The sequence below is a fragment of the Talpa occidentalis genome, unplaced genomic scaffold (assembly GCF_014898055.3).
Source record: "Talpa occidentalis isolate TD23 unplaced genomic scaffold, MPIMG_talOcc4v2.1 talOcc4.2, whole genome shotgun sequence".
NCBI lineage: Eukaryota > Metazoa > Chordata > Mammalia > Eulipotyphla > Talpidae > Talpa > Talpa occidentalis.
Window position 1 is genome coordinate 16384850 of NW_023602073.1, and position 17129 is coordinate 16401978.

The 17129-nt window shown below is 49.1% G+C and overlaps 1 pseudogene; it reads right to left on the minus strand.

The window, feature by feature from the left end:
- Nucleotides 1–5297, minus strand: part of LOC119253530 (E3 ubiquitin-protein ligase TRIM38-like) — a 165806-nt pseudogene extending 160509 nt beyond the window's left edge.
- Between the last annotated feature and the right edge of the window lie 11832 nt (nucleotides 5298–17129).

The window sequence follows — 17129 nt, forward strand, 5'->3', positions numbered from 1 at the left end:
TCAATATGGGGAAGCCTGAAGAGTTACCAGATATATTATAGCACTTATCCAAGATTCATTTTTCATCTCTATGTGTAACACTTACAAAAATTGGGAGACTCAGTTTTCATTTGTGCATATGGAATTGCAATTTGCATTGGTGCTTTCACAATTCCCACAGTGCTTTAGTGACAGTGATATTGTGGCAGATGGGGCATTGATTAGGATGCAGTGGAAATTTTTTTAAAAGATTTATTTATTTATGCATACAAGAACTGGGTACAGGCCAGAGGCGGGGGGTGAGAGGAATCACCAGAGACAGAGTGGGGAGCAGAACAGGCAGAGTGACTTAAATACACAGCAGAGGAGAGCATCGGGTACCTGTGTGTCACCTCCCTGGCCAGGGATAGAACTCATGCTGCAGTGGCTGTGAATAGCTTTATCATCTGAGACTTATATCCTTGTACCTCCAGGGAAGCCTGAAGTGGAACTTTTTGTAGGAGATATGGGACAGGTGGACTCTGGCATTGACATGGTTTCCTTATATGGTTTGTAGCAATAGAACGTCTCCCTATGACCTAATATTCCATAAATAAGGAGACAGAGGCCGTTGTAAACCTACAGTGTCAGGAATCTTTATGTGTCATTTCCAAATAAGGTCCTCCAACTTCCAAGGATCTCAAAATGAGGGATGGAAGAGTCAAATCTCACATCCACTCAAAAAGAAGCAGGGTCAAGTTGGGAAGAGACACTGAAAGAGGCAAAATGGCTCACACATCTGGGGAATTTGGTTACTAAATCATGGATTACATCCATATCCATAAAAGAATGTGTCTCTGATCCTGCAGATGCTGGATAGCCACAGACACTGTGTTAGAGACCAAGGCTCTAGCCTCATCACAACCTCACAAGCTTGAGTTATGGGAAGGTCATCTGCACTGGTCCTGTTATTTGTATTCCCTAATACAAATACCCTTCCAGTATTGGAACCGGAAGGTAGGGTGTCTGACCCTGTACTCTGGTAAATGTGCACAGGTGCCTTCATGATCTTCAGACAGGAGGTAATTTAAAACACGAAGCCCATTGAAGGTAAGGGCACAACAGGTTGTTTCTCCTAAGTGAGGTAATGGAACACCTAGCAAGTTACTACTGCAAGGCTGAAGAAAGTAGAAGGAAATTCTCCTAGATTAGACAACTAATGGAATTATTATTAAAAAACTGGCATATTCTTTGGGGTTCAGCAGTTTGTACTGCTTTAATGAGAATAAATAAAATCAATGAATTTATGCCCAGTCATGTCCTATACATGAATTCAGGATGAAAAATAGTTGTGATCACTAAACCCAAATTCTTACCTCCCATTCAATTATTTGCTCTTCCGTGAACAACTTCGCACTGTACAGAGGTCTTGCACTCCCTTCAGTTTTGTCACAATGTCTTGGAGCTTTTCCTGCAGGAAAAATTGTGAGATCTGACTATTCCATTTCAAAATCTTCATATGGTACTTATGGGGAATCCCAGCCTCCAAGCATACAATAACTTATGGGGAATCCCAGCCTCCAAATATACAACAACATTGAGTATGTTTTTGAGACCTTACACTTTGAGAGGAAGCAACGTGAGGGCAGTAGCATAAGTCATTCCCTAGGAGTCCCTGAGCAGTGGCTAGGATTGTAATATCTTTCTGTGCTGTGGATGTGGAGGGTTAGGAAAGGAGCAATAACCTGTCCAAGGGCCCATCACTGGAAGTTGGAGGGATGTAATTCCCAGCTCATCACAGATCTATGGATTGTATTACATCGAACACTACAGTCACCCAGGAATATGCTTAGGTTATAATCATTGGAAAGCAAATTTTATAAAATAACGTACTGGACCGGTCATAGATCATACACAGTGTTTGATACACAGGGAATTTTTCACATATTGTGATGAGTCAGGAAGGAGAGCCCAGGATGGCAGCTGAAGTTACAGAACCAGGTCATGGAGAGGGAACCCTGCTATCACCTAGAGAACAGTGTCATGACATCAACTCACAGTGATCAGTGTCCACATCCATCTCTAGGGTTTATTCAAAAGTTTCTCACATTTTCTTTTTTTCTTTTACTAAAGATTTATTTTTTATTTATGCATACAAGAACTGGAGTGTAGGTCAGAGGTGTGGGCATGAGAATGTTCACCAGAGACAGAATGGGAACAGAACAGGCAGGTTGACTGAAATGCATTGCTGAGGGGAGTAGCAGGGTAGACAGGAGAGGTCTGGGCCATGTGGGTTTCTCCCTGTCCAGAGATTGAACTCATGCTGCAGTGGCTAGGGATAGCTTGATAGCACTGAGACTTGAAACCCAGTGCCACCAGGAAGCCACCTGTCTCTCACATTTTCAAAAGAAGGGATCTGAAGCTTACTAAACTGCTCATTGTTGTCCACAATAAAGGAATTGCCTCCTTCCCTCTGCAAACTTGCAAATATAACATCACAGTGCTCTCAAGACAGTGCTCAGGAAACTAGTTACCAAAAGACTGATTTGCTTTTGCTATGAGTACAGTGCTATTCTCAACTCTACCTGGAGAATGTCCTTACAGCTTATGACAACCTCCTGGTGTGGGTGTCAGTTGGGAGGGTGCAGCTCTTTTCTCCATTTTCAGATGGGAAACCAAGTCATGAAGCAAGAACAGAGTTGCTCCCAGTTGCCCATCGAGGAAGAAGCTGAACTAGTACTTCACTTCAGCAGTCTGACTCTTGAGGCTACACCCATCACCTTGTGTTGCTCCTATTTTATGACATGGTGAACAGCAATGAGACCTGCCCCATTACAGCCCTGACTGTCACGGGGTTAGAGGAGAAGGTGAGTGTGCTGAGTCAGGACTGACACCCTGACAAGTTTCCCACCTGTGAGAAACTTGTCCTGGCTCTCCTTTTCTTACTGCACTGATCCTTTCATCTTGGTGCCAAAACCCAGGAAGTCTGTGTCCCCTGGCGCTGGGGTCACCTTCCTGTCTATGGAACCTCTCCTCTCCATTGCATATGCCTCACATACACCACCAGCCTTGATTCTTCGGGTAAGTCACCTGCCTGACCTTCCTTCCTAGAGGGCCTCACCTCTGGCTATCCAGCTCCTCTTCTAATTCCCTACCTCGGTTGTCTGTCCTATAAACTGTGGTCCCACATCAGTTGACTCCCATTACATTTAGACCTGGATTTGGGGACACCTGTCCAGACTAGGTGCCCAAATCCTAGACAGCAAATGAGTAGTGGAGACTTCCCTCTGTCTTTTTTGCCCCTGTTCCAAAGACCGGGACTGAATCGTGGGTTGCCACAGTTTACGATCTGTGCCCCCAAAGTCCATATCAGGTTCGTGGGACACTGCATTCCTGACTCTGCCCAGGTTAGTAGGGAAAAGAGCCAAATTAGCCATGGGATGGGGTCTGCCAATTCTAAGCCTAGCCCGGCTACTCTACAGGGATGCCTTTTCTCAAAACTCGATCTGTTGGGACTTAGGCCAGATATATGCCCTAAGCATCTCGTTTTTTATTGCAACACTGTTTGGCCCCAATATTAATTGGACAATGGCTCCCACTGGCCCGAGCCTGGCACTTTTAACTTCTCGGTCCTTACCGACACAAACAATTTCTGTCACCACAGTGGAAAATGGTCAGAGATCCCTTACGTCCAGGCCTTCTTTCTTTTGTGCTCCTGTCCCTCTCTCTCACACCTCCCTCCTCCTGAAAACTTGCCATACTTTCCAAGTCTTTTGACTCCTCTCACTCTTTGCCCTCTCGGACCCCTCTTCAACATTCTCTGATCCTCTAGATTCTCTGTCTTCACCTCCTTCAGCTCCCCAATCCAGTCCCCCTGCTATCACCTCCTAGCCACCACAACCGTTCTCACAATCATCCTCGTCCTCGTCCCCTTAGGGAAGTGGCAGGGACTGAAGGAGTAGTTAGGGTCCACGTTCCTTTCTCTCCGTCTGATCTCTCCCAGATTGAAAAGCGTCTCGGCTCTTTGAATAATGATCCCACTACCTACACCAATGAATTGTTATCTTACCCAAGCCTATGACATTTTGTGTCATGATTTACACATTATCTTCTCTTCCACCCTGACCTCTGACAAAAGGGAATGTCTTCTAGGTCTGCCCAAGACCATGCAGATCAGGTCCATTTGACTGATGCAGCCATGGCCCCAGGCTCTGCAGCAGTTCCCAGCCAGGAGCCAGGGTGGGAATACCAGACTGACACAGACATGGCCCCTGGGGTAGGGCTCACCAAAAGTTTTATTACCTGTCTCCTAGCTGGTCTCCAAGTGGACAGCACATAAATCTGTAAACTTTGATAAGCTCAGGGATATTACCCAGTATGCCTCGGAAAAACCTGCTGCCTTCCTCAGCCGCCTCACTGAGGTGCTCCAGGGCTATCCCAGGCTTGACCCTGACTCTCTGGAGGTGCCACAGTTTGGTTACCCATTTTATTTTATTTTAAATATTTAATTCTTTATACAAGAACCAGGGTACAGGCCACATATGCAGGAGGTGAGATGATTCACCAGTGACAGTGGGGTACAGAACAGGCAGACTGATGAAATACACTGCTGAAGAGAGCAGCAGGCAAGACAGGAGAGATCCACCACGTCATGTGGGATTCTCGCCAGCTGGGATTGAACCCACCCTGCACAGGCTGTGGACTGCTTCACAGTGTAGTGCTCAACCACCTGCGCCACCAGGGAGGCCCAACCTACCCATTTTACATCTCAGTCAGCCCCTGATATTAGAAAAAAGCTTAACAAGGCTGAGGACGTTCCTCAAACCCCTTTCTGGGATCTGCTGAATGTGGCCTTTAAAGTATTTAATAAGCGGGAGGAACAGGACAGAATGGATAGAGAGACCCATAGTCTCCAGAAGGCTGAGCTTCAAGCTCAGGTCCTAGTAGCTGCCTTAAGGTCGTCAGGCCCTGCTCCTCCAACGACCGCAGGGCCTGCCGCCTGATAGAGGATGGCCGTGGGCCCCAGTGGACCGCCCCTGGGTGACTGCTGCAAGCATGGCCTGGAGGCCACCTGTCCAAACATTTCCCCAATCCCAACCTCCACCAGGACCATGCCCCATCTGTGACATCCAGGGTCACTGGAAAAGTGACTGTCCCTCCACACCTGACTGTGGTGCGCCAGTCCTTCCAGCCCCTGCAACTCTGCCACTGGCAGGTCTTGGCTTTGACGGCTGAGTACTGAAGAGGCCTGGTCTTGTCGACCCTGATAAACTTCGAGGACCTCAGGGTGACAGTCAATGTAGCAGGTAAGTCCACCTTACCTGCATGGGGGCTGCCATGGGGGCTGCCTTCTCTGTCCTTCCCTCCTATTCCAGTCAAACTTATCCTTCTCAGGTTTTGGTTACGGGTGTTGACGGCCTTCCTCCTCAGCCCAGGACCACTGGACCCCTTCAATGTCAGCTTAACAAGCCCTTAGTTCTCTCCTTCCTAGTCCTGCCTTCTTGTCCCACACCACCCCTGGGTCGCGACCTCCTGACCAAACTTGGGGCTACTCTCTCATGGTTCCAAGACCCTAGAATTGCTCTCATCCTCCACTGCTCCAAACATCACCTAATGCTTCTCCTAATCCTTCTCCAAGCATCTAATTCTGCCCCAAACTTCTCCTAATCCTACTTGCTGTCTCCTTCTACTGTTGACCCTGTAGTATGGGATGTCTCTACCTTCATTGTCACCATCCTATCCCAGTTCTCATTCACCTTAAGGATCCCTCTTCTTTTCCCTCTCGCCCCCAGTTTCCAATTTCCCTCACCCACTGTCAGGGTCTCAGACCCGTCATCAACAATTCCTGGGAAGGGACTCCTTACTCCTGTCAACCTGCCCTGTTATACTCCCATCCTCCCCGTTGAAACGCCCGATGGTTCTTATTGCCTCATTCAAGACCTTCAACTCATCAACGAGGCAGTGGTGCATCCATTCGGTAGTGCCAACCCCTACACCCTTCTGTCTCATAGACCATCTTCCACCACACACTTCTCTGTACTTGACCTCAGAGATGCTTTTTTTACCATCCCTCCAATCCTCGATGTTACTTCCTATTTGCTTGTCCTTGGGAAGATCTGGACACACACACCTCCCAGCAACTGGCTGGACAGTCCCACCTCAGGGTTTCCGGGACAGCCTCATGTGTTTGGTCAGGCATTAGCGAGTGATCTCTCGTCATGTCATCTCCACCCAGCACTCTCCTCCATGTGTTGCTGACTCCTCCTCTGCAGCCCTTCTCTGCCACCGTCTCAGCAACACACTGCACAACTCCTCACCTTCCTGTGCTCAAAACAACACCGTGTCTCCCCGTCCAAAGCCCAACTCTCAGTTCCCACAGTCGTCTATCTGGGTCTTCGACTGACTCCTTCCTCCAAACATCTGACAGTGGACTGCAAACAGGCCATCCGGGAACTTCCCTCCCCTGAATCCGCGGAACTAATGCTTTCCTTCCTACGTTTGGTTGGATTCTTCCGTCATTGGGGCCCGAATTTTGCTTTCCCAGCCAAGCCACTGACGCAGCTAAAGCCTCCCCTGAAGACCCTCTCCCATCCCCCAGGAGGTCCGTGGGGTCTTCCTCTTACTCAGAAATACCCTTCTTAAGGCGCCTGTCCTCGCCCTTCCTGATCCAGAAAAGCTTTTCCTCCTGGTCACAGCCGAACGTCGGGGCACTGCAGCAGGCGGCCTTTCCCTGCCCCTCGGGCCAGCCCTGTGTGCTGTCGCTTCTCTCTCCAGGCAGATGGATCCCGCTGTCAGGGGCTGGCAACCCTGCCCTAGAGCCCTGGTGACGGAGCTCTGCTCTCCCGGGATCCCTCAAACTTACTCTGGGAAGACCCGTCCAAGCACATTCCCCGCACCGCCTTCAGGACCTCCGGCCTCACGGCTCGCTCTCCACCCTACGCCTTCCCGCTTACAGGAATTCCATGTGCTCGTTATCGAAAACCCTCTGCTGAGTCTAACTAAGTGAAATTCTCTCAGCCCAGCCCCTCGCCTGCTTGTCTCTGGACCCCCTCTACTGCTCATCCGTGTCCTGAAATCCTGAAATCCTGGACGAAATGCAAACCTCCAGACTGGGTTTAACTGACTCCCCTTTATCAGATGCCTGCTGGACACTGCTTGTAGATGGCAGCTCTTGCGGAGATGCACAAGGTCAGCAGAGGGCTGCCTGTGCCATTGTCACCATCGACCAGGTAATCGCTGCAGGAAAGCTGCCCGGAGGAACCAGCTCCCATCTATACGGATGGGAGAAAGTCACCATCACAAGAAAGTCACCATCTATACGGATTCAACATATGCCTTCCTTTTTGCTCACAGTCATGCTGTGATTTGGCAGGAAAGGGGGTTCTGCTCCACCAAGGGTCCCCATCATTAACGCTAAACTTATCTGCTGAAGACAAGCCTTGGCAAAATGTCGTGTCAGGGGTTCCTGAGAGGATGAGACGGCGTCGGCGAAAACTTAAGGGCTGAGGGGAAGGGGATGAGGTAGTGAGGAGACACTGACAAGGTGCAAGTATCTTCTACTGAGGGACTCAGCACGTCTTTATTTATTCATTTTTTGCAAGCAGTGAGATGACATCATCATATGCATGGAAGCAAAGCAGAAGCAGTCAGTGCTTTCTTTTCCCATAGACGTTTGGCTGCTACGTGCTCTCAGCAAGAAGGCAGCCTTCCAGGTTAATAGATAAAAAACTAAGCCTTATACTAAAATTCATTATTTCAGCTAGACTATTACCTAACACAGTCGATAGCCGTCTGTACACTCCCATCAGCTAAAACCTAAGCATCAAAAGATCTTCTTATTCTCGTGGCCTTCAGCCAGAGACCAGCTGCTTCAGCTATCAGAACTTTTTCTACCTAGAAACTCCTTAAGTCAATTAACTTCATTTAAAAACTTTCCTAAGAAACTTCAAAAAAAGCAAAAGAAGGACTTACTATAATAGTGCTGGATTGCTGGTCAGGCGTGTTCATGTGTAACAAACTCTTTCCATTGTCAGGCAGGCCAAATATACAGTGTTTAATTTTTAAGCAGGTATTCTTTGTGCCATCTACTACAGTAGTCTATACGTATATTTATTGCCCAATGTACTTTCTGAGAAGTTTTTTCTTATATGACCAAGAACAAAAACAAAGGGATGTTTACTCTTCAGACCCACAGTGTGAGGCACAAGGAATCTTCAGCCCCATGATGTGAGGCTCTTTAAAAGTCTTAGGCCTCATGGTGTGAGGCCCTTTTTTTTCAGCCCCATGGTGTGAGGCCCTTTTCTTAGCTGCTTGCCACTGTCTTACCTGGCTGGGGCAGCAAGGACCCCTGCACTTATCCTTAAGCTTTTAGCGGCCTTGTAGCTTCCAACTGAAGTCGCCATTATCCACTGTAAAGGACACCTGACAATTCTTACGTCACCACAGGTACTAACAAGGCTGATGCAGTGGCAAGGGCTCTCACAACTGACTCTGCTGCAGACCCTGCCCCTAGTCTCTTTCTTTCTGTCCCCTCCATCGCTCCGGCTTAGAAGCCTCATGAACACCAATTCCTCATGTCAAAAGGAGGAAGTGAAGTAGCCCAGGGCTGGATTATGGTCAATAACAAACTGGTCTTACCTGCCAAGCAGGCAGACTGGGTCATTCAACAAGCCCACGGTACCCTCCACATCCGGCCGATCCCTCTCACCCAATTCCGGAGTCTGCTCTTCTTCGACCCCTCCCTGAGTGCAGAAGTCTGGCAGAATGTTCCCATTGTCAAACCTGTGCTCGCGTGTCACCTCAAGGGGGAGGTCGCCCAACTTCTTCTTTTGTAGCTCGCCAACTGTGTGGACACTTACCTGGACAGGATTGACCTCTCCCTACTCAGGGAACTGCTCCGGGAACTCACAGTCAGGAACTTACCCAGTCCTGCCTCATATCTCGATCTTCTCAACCGACCTTCCCCACCACTGCATCCAGGAGACCAGCTCCTGCTCGCCACAGCAGCCTTGGTGGACCAGACTGCACACGGTTATTCTCACTATGCCTACAGCAGGATAACTTCTGGGAGACCCCTCCTGGCACCAGCTATCATGGGTCAAAGTTGCCCCCAAAGTAAAAAATATATGTATGTCATAACCTGGGTCCTACTAGGATGCGCATTTCTTGTCAAAATCTCCCCTAGCCCAGTGTCCTATGTATGGAAATTCAAAGTTAGGGAGACCTATGTCTCAGGGTCTACCGAGCCCACCCACTTGGACACAGTGGACTGCCCCCTAGCTGGCTGTTCTGCAGAATCTCAATAACTCTCAAAGTTGGCTTGGTAAGCACCATGTTCCAACCTTTCCTCTGCTTTACCTATGATCAAAACTGGGATTACTATAAAAAGGACCCCTGGGACACCAGATGGGTCGCTGGAGTGGGAGCTAAACTACATGCTTCAGGACACAGCTCCTACCCGTGTGCAACCCTCGACATAGAAAGAGCCTATGTCCCAACACAAAATGCTCCCATCCAGGTCTCCCATGATATCCTTCACTCAGAACAAGTCCTGTAAAACCAGCTGACATCATCAGAAAAACCAAGACACTTTCAACCTGGATTCATATAATCCAAAATGCTATAACCTTCCTAAATGACTCTTTAGGGACTAACACCTCCTCTTTTTCCTCTGCGCTTCCCTTCAGAGGTCTCTACTGGTGGCTGTTCCAATTACTCTCAACACCACTACGACCAAGATAACGGACACTGTTTGCCAGACTCCCCAATTCCCAGTCCCTGTATGGCACTCCGATCACAGTTGCCCCTGCTAGCAAACTGACACCATTGTCAGCTTTCACTCCTGCACTTCTAACATTTCAGTTACTTCTGCGCTCCAGACAACAAAGGGAACATTTTACTGGTGCAATGGCTCTCTCTCTCTCGGTGCATTCATTCTTCTACTCCAGGCCCATGTATCCAAGTCCTGGGGGTCCCACATTTAACTCTGTATGGATGATATGAGCTGGGTGGCTACTCTCACCACACCAGACTAAGCGGGCTGCTTTTCTTCTAATTGTGGTTGGAATCAGCCTGGTATCATCGATGGCGGCCGCAGATGTGGCAGGTGGGTGCTGGGACACAGCCTTATTTCTGCCAAGGATTTTTAAGAACGAATAGATGCCTCCTTAGAAAAAACCTCTGTGTCTTTAGCATCATTAGAAAGACAGCTCATCTCCTGGCACAGGTCACTCTCCAAAACTGGCAGGCTCTGGACTTGTTATCGGCTGATAAGGTGGGTACCTGCCTGTTCCCCAGGGAAGAATGTTGTCAGTAGGAAAAGAGGGGGCCCCAACTCTCTGCTGACATGGTTTCAAAATCCTATAGTGTCATGGCTCCTCCCGCTCTTGGGGCCAATACTAATAATCTTATTTTTTTCTTTTGCTCTGTGCCTCATTAAATTCATACAGCCTCGCATTGAGGAAATGTCCTGCACCACCTCTAACCAACTCCTTCTCCACACATATTCTCACTGCCCTACAGAAGACCCTCATAACCACGCCTGAGCACCCCACCCTGGTCTTCGCCCCCTTCCAGCAGGAAGTAGCTAAAGAAAGAGCCGTCACCCATTTCCCTATCAACAAAAGGCTGGTATGAAAGTTGACTCAGAGGCCAGGAAGGCAGAAGCCCACCTTGAAAAAAATCAGACAATTTATTTTTTCCCACCCTATAAACCCAGTTTCCCACCTGACCTCTCTTCACCCTATAAAAGCCTGCCTCCCCCTGACAATGGCGCGACTTCACTGACACCCACCTTGGGTCCATGAACTTTGCTGGGACGAAATAAATTTCCTGCCTGTGAGAAACTTGACCTGGCTCTCCTTTTCCTTACCCTGCCAAACCTTTCAAAGGGGAAATGGGGAATGAATAACTCAGGGAGAAGAGGGAGTTAAGTTCCTAACAGCATCCTACCCGTTCCGCTCACCTGGAATCCCAAAGACCCACCGAGCTGGCAAAGAACCTAGCACACGCGTGGCCAAGAGAGCTATCCCCGGCAAATGGCCAGTGAAATACTGAAACAGAGAACATAGCTGCTCAACTCCACCCTCAGGCCCGTGCAACCTTTCCTTTGGTGATCATGGGATTTGCAGTTCCCAGTGTCGTGGGGGTGGAGTCCACAAAGCCTGTATGGAGTTTGCTCAGGACATCCTTTCCCCCTAACAGTATGAAACATTTTGATAAAGGTACAATACATATTTGCATAAGAAATAACTTAAACGGAGTCCAGGGGCTGGTAGGGAGAAGTGGAGCAGGCAGTGCACTAGGATTCTAGAGCGGCCTGGCTGGGCCCAGCTGCTTGGCTTGGTGCTGACCTGAGAGCCATGTGGGGTCTGTCGGCCAGCTGACCTACAGAGGAGTCGGGGTGCTGCCCAGCCACAGGCCTGCCATCCAGCAGCTCAGGCTGGAGGCCCAGTTGTGACCCAGGTTCCTCTCTTCCCACCTGTTGCAGTTTCAAATGACTGGTCTCTCAGATAAGCATTAACAAGCTTGTCTTTCCCCTATTTCTTGCAATTTCCCCTTATTGGACATGTTTATCTTCCTGCATTCCAGGGAAAAGTGTTACAGGGCAGGGAGGGGCACCCCAGAACCCCCAAACCTGCCTATTTTAAATAGGTTCTGCCATCAGCCACATCAAGACAGAACATATAAGACCTTTAATGGAAATGATCGAGGACAAGAATAGGAAAAAAAAAAAAAAAAACTAAAATAAGTGGTGCCACAAGACCGGAAACCTGGCTCACACTAGGAGGCCGGGGCAGAAGAGATTATCATAACCATCCATACAGTTGAGGAAACTAGTATCCTGAGGCGAAGACTCTAGTATCCTGAGGCAGACGCCTAGATTACCAAGCATACCATGCAAGCAGGTATCAGACTGCTGTCTAGAGCACAGGCCCAGGGGTAAAGATGTGGAGATGAGCCCATTGTAGCATCTCAGGTCTCCCCTTCAAATTCTACATAGTTATCCAAAAACAGCAACCAACTGAGGACTCACAGGAGTGAGCCCTCCCAACGGAAAAGACTATATCAGGGCGGTCTCTGCACAGGCTCAGAGCAGCACTCCCCCTGCCCACCTGTGCCTGTGCAGGTGCCTCTTTTCACCAACTCTATGTCTGCAGGGCAGCAGCCTCCTGCCTGCCTGTGACCTGTCAAGGCCGCCCGCCTGCAACCACACAAGCCTCTCTTAGCGAAACCTGTCCCTTCTAGGCAGCTGTTCCTGCCCGCTGTGTCTGTGCAAGTGTACGTTACTTTTCTGACCCTTTTCCTAATAAACCTGCCCTTAAAATATAACGACCGTCTGTGTCTCCTGAGGAACTCGACTCGTGCCGCTGAAAGGGGAGCTCTGGAGACACCTTTCCCAGGGTGACCCCAAGGACCCCGCACTCACTCAAACCATGTCAGAAAGGAATTTTAATACAATTAGTGAATGAAACAAAAAAGACAAAGAATATGGTTTCTGAATCAAGCACCTGAGTGTTACCAAATGCGGCCTCAGCTTCCCTCAGGCGACAAAAGGAAATCTTGTTTGAGGAAAAGGAAAGCGGTTTTATTTGTGGACAAGTGAGGAGAGCTGCAGACTCATGTCAGAAAGACCCGTCCTGCTCTCTGGCAGAGTGCAGGGTGTGTACACAAGGGTAGATGGGCCGGGGTCTGTGAAGGGAGGGGGGAGGGTCCACACGGAGACAAATGGGTGCAGCTCCACACGGAGAGGAAGGAGTGCCAGCTGGGTTCATTAAGGGGAGGGGAAGGGTCAGCGTGGAGAGGGTGTAGAGGCCAGGAAGGACACAGTGCAGGTTTTCTGATCCAGCAGACCGGGTAAAGGAGGAGTCAGAGTCCTCAGTGGCTTTTTGCAGGCTTTTATTAGGGTTTACCAGGTACACAGCAGTCAGGGGCACTGGGGGCCGGAAGGCTGGCAGGCCTCCTAAGCCCTAGCAAGTCTTCACTCTATCTGGATTCTCCGGTACATTCTCTCTCCCCTCTCCCTCTCCCTCTACCTCCTCGGCTTCTCTTTCAGCGTCTACTGGCATCCCCGTGATGCCGCCCTTAAAAGCCCAGTCTCAGCCCAGGTGAATCCCATCTACCTATGCCCACACCCTACTCCAGGTGCCCGCCATCAGGCATGCATTCGGGACCACAGGGTTCCATCATCTGTCCTAATGGCGGATAGATGGGAGGGCAGAAAAGCCTGATACTTTTTACATTACCCTACAACCATTTACCCTAAAATTCACCCCCTCAGGGTTTTCTGCTATACACTCTACATATATACACTTTTCCCCTAACAAACATAAACACAGCAGCCATGGACCACAGAAGAAAATACAACTGAATAATGAAACACTACAACAGAACACAAATAAATCCAGGCAGGGCACCAACCTAGAGGCAAAAGACGATTATTGGCACCAGCAGATGATGCACCACATCTGCTGCCGAAGGCACTGCTCATTCAAAGGGGGAACCATCTGGCTGTGGTCTTGGCCAAATGCTGCATAAGGCACCCACCCCCATGATGCACTCACTCTTGGATTGGCGATTCTGTACTCTTTGGGGTAATCACCCAATCCTCAAGGTTTTCTTTGCAGTCACTCCAACACTCGGCTTTCCTAGCCACCAATGTGACACGCAGACTCCTGCACTCAGGCCAACCCTTTGCACAAGCCCATGGGTCAGGGATCTGTGGATATAAGCTCCACATGCGCCTCTTTCGTGTCCCTCTTTGGCTTGGGCTCCACCACAAGCCACATTCCACACCCGTCCCCTAAGGATGGGTTCCTCAACAACTCACCCTCACTCAGCAATGAGCAGGGCATCACCCACAGGTGATTTTAAGAGACTCACCGGCCTTCCTTAGCATACATAGGCTGCTTAACAGCTGCTCAGGGCTTCCCAATCTCAGCAGCAGCTTTTGCCTTTCTAAGTTGGCTTTTGTCTTCTGCCTAGCTGCTGGCAGTATTCAGGCTGCTTTTGGCCATTAAGGCACTCTGGCTACCACCAGATTCCCATCTCCTGGGGTGTACAAATCATACTATTCTCCCCAGGGTCCCCCAAACAGAACATTACCCTGCCAAAGTTTCTCCACTGTGTGGTGGGATTGTCAGTCCAGGCCATCAGTCTTTTCCTGCATCAGCACTGGGCGAGCTCCAAATCATGGTTCTTTTCCCCAATGATTCTGCTGCCTCTGGGGTCGTGGGTTGGTCCTCACAGTTCATCTCCTCCTCACTTGAGGTTTCGTCCCACAGCTCCCAGACCTTGTCCACCTCCTGTGCTCCTGCAGCGTCCTTAGCTCTTCCTGCAGCTCCTCAACCTTGATCATTCCTGTGCTGCCATGCCCGTCCAGCGTTGTCACAGGCAAACAGTCTGCTCCTCCTCAGTATCTCCTGAGGTCTTCAGAGGGCTCCATACCTGTCTGCATCGGAATATCCTGTCGATCTTTGCCAATTATAGAGATATGAATGGGCACAGGGCAGGTTATCTATGATCCCGCAGACAGGTAAAGGAGAGTCTTGGAGCCCTCGGTGGCTTTCTCAGGCTTTTATTGAGCTTTGCACGTTCTCCAGCAACCAGGTACATGGCAGGCAGGGGTGCCAGGGGCCAGGGGGCCAAAGGCTTCCAAGCCCCCAGCAAGTCTACACTCTGGGCTTGTCTAGCTTCTCTCTCTGCTGCTGCAGGGACCTTGCTGCCCCATCCAGGTAAGACACTGGCAAGCAGCTAAGAAAAGGACCTCATACCGTGGGCCGAAGCTGAAAGAGCCTCACACCATGGGGCTGAAGAAAAGGGCCTCACACCAAGAGGCTGAAGACTTTTAAAAAGCCTCCCACCATGGGGCTAAAGATACCTTGTGCCTCACACCGTGGGGCTGAAGATTAAACATCCCTTTGTTTTTTGTTCTTGGTCATAAAAAGAAAAAAACCTCATGGACTATACATTGGGCAATAATTATATACATATAAGAATATTGTAAGTACATGGCATGGAAAATTACTTGCTTAAAAATTAAACACTGAATAATTTGGCCCACTTGACAATGGAAAATAATTATTGTGCAAGGGCATGTCTGATAAGCAACCCAGAGCTGGTCATAATAATATTCCTCATATGGAAGTTCCATAGAGAAGCCTTGTAATGAATCAGGAAGTTGATTATGCTAGGAGTTTCTAGGTAGAAAAAAGTTCTAACAACTGACTACTGGAAACTGCTGGTTTCTAGCTGCAGGACATATATAGAGGAGTCTCCTGATATTGTAGCCTTGGCGATAGGGCGGTACAAGGACTGTTTTGCTGACCTAGGTAGTTGTTTAGGCTGAAAAAAATGAGTCTAAGTTTTAATTATCTATTAACTATTAAGGTTGTTTCTTTTCTTAAAAACACGTAGGCGCCAAAATTTCTATGGAAAGGAATGTACTGATTTGTTTTGCTTCTATGCATATGATGATGTAATCCCACCGCTTGCTTGCATTAAGTATAAATAAAGACCCACTGAGACCCTCAGCAGGAGATGCTTTGCACCAATATAAGAGTGTCTTGTATCTGCCTCACCTTCCCCTTCCCTTCCCTCAGTCCTAAGGTTTGGCCTAGGCCGTCTCATCCTTTCAGGGACACCTGACCAGACATTTTGCTGAAAGCTGGTCTTCCACACTCCCCTTCTCTCTCCTGCTTCTCTCCTGCTTCTGTGTCTTTTGGTGACTCTCTCAATACTCCTCCCATGGCCCACAGAAGGAAACAAGAGAGTTTGCAATAATATAACAACTGCAGGGGCCCCATCAGGAGGGGCAATCCTGATGGTGGGAGGGCAGAAGAGCCTGAAAATCATTTACCCTACAGAGAGAGAGCTTGTTGGGGAAACAGAGAGGGAGCAGGAGCTGGAGAGCAAGAGTTTGTGGAACAACAGTGGTGGACACTCTCCATCCCGCTAACAGGGACCTGGCACGGGCAGGAGCGGGATCTCCGTGGCAGAAGAGCACGTTATTTCTACAGCACGCACGGCCACCATGGGAAGTCCCTTCCTGATATTGTAGCCTTGGCGATAGGGCGGTACCAAGGACTGTTTGCTGTCCTTACAGAGCAGCCCCTGTATAAAACGGGTTGCCTGGCTGTGGGTCCTCACCCGCGCGCTTAAAAGGGACTTATTAATACTCCACTGCAGGCACACAATAGGTTAGTAAAACTTTTATTTACAAGGAAGGGGAAATGAGGAAATGTACAGCTCAGAGAGAAAAGAGGGAGATAAAGTCTTAAATGCGTCCTACCTGATCCACTGCCCTTGAAACCCAAATGGCACGCTGAGAGCTTCTGAAGAGCCCAGAGCCAGGGCCAAGGCCCACATGTCTGGTTTTATACGAAACCTGGCTGCTTAACTCTGCCTTCGGGTCCCAGCCAGATTCCCTTTAGTGGTGATGAGATTTGTCATTTCCAGTGTCTTCATGGCTTTGGTCTGGAGTGGGGTGGGGTCCACAAAGCCTGTATGGAATGAGCTCAGGACATCCTTTCCCCCTAACACAGTGACTTGTAATTCACTGCGGGCTGATGTTTATAGTTCACAGCACTGGGACTTGTAGTTCACAGTGCAGTGGGGGTGGGGGAAGAACCAGACTTGGGTCCACAGCACAGGATTGGTGTGAAACCTTGTCTCCAGTTACTGGTGTTGCCGCTCCTCCCTGTTTCGTGAAGATTCATCTGTATGAAAAACTGTGAACTGGGCCTCTCTGCTGGCGCAGAGCGAAGCGCCATGAAGCTGTCTGCAGCCTCTGCAGTGTGGGTTCAATTCCCGGCCCGCAAGGGTGATTCCCACATGGCACAGCAGACCTCTCCTGTCTCTCCCGCTGCTCCCCTCAGCAGTGTATTTCAGGAAATCTGCCTGTTCTGTTCCCCACTCTGTCTCTGGTGAATCTTCTCACCCACCCACCCCCGCACCTCTTGCCTGTAACCCAGCTCTTGTATGCATAAATAAATAAATCTTAAAAAACTTTAAAACAAACAAACAAAAAACTGTGAACCTCCTAGTCCAGGATTCAGTGTCCCATCCCAGAAGGATGGCTGTACTGAAGGGTGGAGGGGGCGTTCCTAAGTTCAATCTCTCCTCTCTTGTTGCTCAAAACCATCTGAGGCAACAGGGAAATGTTAACTTTTTTT